General features: G+C 30.8%; 1 non-coding gene across 1 annotated transcript; it reads left to right on the forward strand.

The window, feature by feature from the left end:
• The first annotated feature begins 864 nt into the window (after positions 1 to 864).
• On the forward strand, positions 865 to 2,302 carry LOC121125244 (uncharacterized). The gene is made up of 4 exons (XR_011782073.1): positions 865 to 879; positions 946 to 1,710; positions 1,762 to 1,854; positions 1,930 to 2,302. It is a non-coding gene; the product is annotated as an uncharacterized protein (transcript).
• Positions 2,303 to 3,036: the final 734 nt, after the last annotated feature.

The raw sequence follows: 3,036 nt of genomic DNA on the forward strand, positions 1-3,036 counted from the left end.
ATATTTTTCTTAAAGAAGTCCTTTAGTATCTCTATTTTCAATTTCTTAGAATTTCCTGATAAATAATTATAATTTTTAAATGGATTATTAAATTTAAACTTGAGCATAATAGTTCATAAATATTGTACAATTGAATTTTTTCAAATTGATTACACGATGAATGGGGTAAGAAAGGCGTTTAAAAACCTTGAGTTATAGTTTAACAAATTACTCTTAGGAATGTTAGTTGTCTTAATCATGGAATTCTAAACATATGGAGTAATCTTGGTGAAAATTCTTAGAAATGGGATATTTTTCATGATGCAATCAGAAATTTGGAAGGATGAAAATTAAATTATTGTTCATTTTTTTGTAGCCATAATTCACACTTTTTGAAGTAATGACGAGACAAATTTTCCAGTCCTGCTAACAGTACATTTAACAATAGATAAAAAGATCAAACATACGATGTATTCTTATGTTACCAAGTCTTATCAAGTTTGTCTCCTATAAAAATCCATCTTTTTTTAACAGTCATATTGGTAACGTTACTAAAACGGGAATCATTGATGAATCCGTGCTTTACAACTCTTGTGAGTCAGCCTATTTTGAACAAATAAGATATTAACCATGGAATGCTCATTTGACAACAAGCTCGGAAGAAATTATTCTCTTGAACGCAATCCGCGTAGGTTCGATATTTGTTCATTCCTAGAGAATGAAATATACTTAATATAGTTGCACTTCAAACACAATTCCTAGGGCAGATGGATTAATAGTAATACTAATATGTTTACTTATACTTAATCAGTAGCCGTAGGATTTTTTGCCATAAATGACAAAAAAAGAAGACTGAAACGTAAAAAAAATGAGCACCCAAATATCAAAATGAATCAATTTGTAATTTAAAAAAATAAAGTTTGATAAGAATAATTTAAAGTAATTAGTGTTGTTTTATATTTAAAGACAACACGGTCCACATTAGTAGTCTGTGTAAATTTGAAACTGGCAAGATCTTCTGGATTCTTGTTAGATGAAAGAATCTCATCATCACCACCACTGGTTATACATTTTGCATAAATAGAAGATCAGGATTTGGCAAGTTGGCACTAAAGTATTTATTTTTTCTTTTGTTGCAAGATTCAATAGTCAATTTTGAACCCAATTTCCCTCACATTTCTGATACTATATTCATAATGCTGATTGCATCATAACCATATTGAGTTTTACCTCCAAAAAGAGAGCCTAACAACGGAAGGTTTTTCCCTGAAAAAATATAATCACAGAATCCTCAAAAGATGTTGTGTAATCAAACTAGAATCTAAATTTTCTATATGAATTCCATACCAGTTAAAAAAATGTACAATTTTCAGACAAAAAAGGCAAAATGAACAGTTTTTCCAAAAAAAAAAGTTAAAGTGAACAATTTTGTGTCCCATTGAGCGATCGCTTATTAAGATAAAGTAATAACAGAATGCGTAAGTATGTATTGAAGCAATTAATCAGTTTACACAAGGAGATAAGACGTGTGGCTAGAGTATAAATATCTTAGTTATTCATATTTTTTAATCATTCTTCAAAGTGGATTATTACTTACACGTAACATTAAAGCCATACACCATGAAAATAGTATTTTTACTTTGTTTGACATTGTATATGTTAGTCATTTGCTCTCCAGTTCAAAGTCGAAAAATGGACAGACAAGATGATTGCTTACCCCCTGGTCTCATGGTATTATTTTACCTTGACATTTTTAAAAAATTATTTATGTATTTTACATAGTGTATATCAAATGTGGATTGTTGTTCGGACAAATGTAGCAACTCTGGGACATCCAAAAGCCTTGGATCATGCTGTATTCCCTCTGGACAAAAGGTAAGGGACTCCCACTTGACTCCACCTTCGTTTTTGTTAATTGGCATAATTTATCTATTATATTTTATATTTTAGTGCTTAAACTCGAGTAACAAAAAGTGTTGCAGTAAATCTTGCAATGCCTCTACAAAAACTTGTGATTAGAGAAAGGGATCGTTCTACAAACAGACAGTTCTTGGTAATAAAGAAGAAGTCATAGAATGAGAACGCTTGCGTAGATTAAATTTTGTATCAAAACTTTTATGGAATGAAGATATCGGTACATCTCCACTGATGATGAATTTAAAAAAAAAACGACTCTCAAATATATTTTTGTTGCTTTTAAAACATTTAATTTTTGTACAAAGTTATACAGGAATACCAATAGCTTATTGCTATAAATATATTCTATATATATTTATATATTCTCTCAATAACTTTCCCAATATGGAATACAAAGATTCTAAAATTCAAAGAATTTCATTTGAGCGAAATATTCTGCAATTTTCAATGTGGTCAATTATGCCGCTATCTATTATAAAAATGATGTATATTCGATCTATTTCAAATATTGATGTAGGAGCTCATTGTCTTCAGAAGTCATATGCAAATATGAGGCCCATCAACATAAAAGCAAGCGAGGATATTTTTTCTAAACATACCTTTGTATTTCTCGGTTTATGTCCACAATTTTACTAGATGTGTCATGATTCATTCACTGAATTCATCCCATCTAAGGATCCGTTGATAGTTTTTCCATCTGCAGAAAAACCGTTTAACATAGATAGCGGCCATCGAAGTTTCCATTGTAAAAAAGTATTTGAAAATATGTAGGGGTCACTTATGGTTCTTGAAGCTGTGGTTTTGGTTTTGAATCTGCCTTGAGGCCGTAAGGTTAAATTACACAGCCTATTGACCTGAAAAAACTTTTATGATAATTTTACTGCAGAGATTGTCTGCGTTGTTGGGCTGAAAAGAGGAGAATGGAAATAAAAATTGAAGGTAGAAAAGAAGAGAAGAGAAAACTCTTAATGACCTTGGTGGCCCAAAAATATCATACAAACATGCTTTAATATTTTATACGTCTACTTGCTAAATTTCATACAGATATGTTCGACCATTTTAGATTCAATGTGGGATAACATGGGATAATTTTAGGGGGTAATCCCCGCCAAAAATGATGTAAGCTAGAAACGCCTCCGG

This window comes from Lepeophtheirus salmonis, chromosome 10 (assembly GCF_016086655.4).
Source record: "Lepeophtheirus salmonis chromosome 10, UVic_Lsal_1.4, whole genome shotgun sequence".
In the NCBI taxonomy this organism is placed as follows: domain Eukaryota; kingdom Metazoa; phylum Arthropoda; class Copepoda; order Siphonostomatoida; family Caligidae; genus Lepeophtheirus; species Lepeophtheirus salmonis.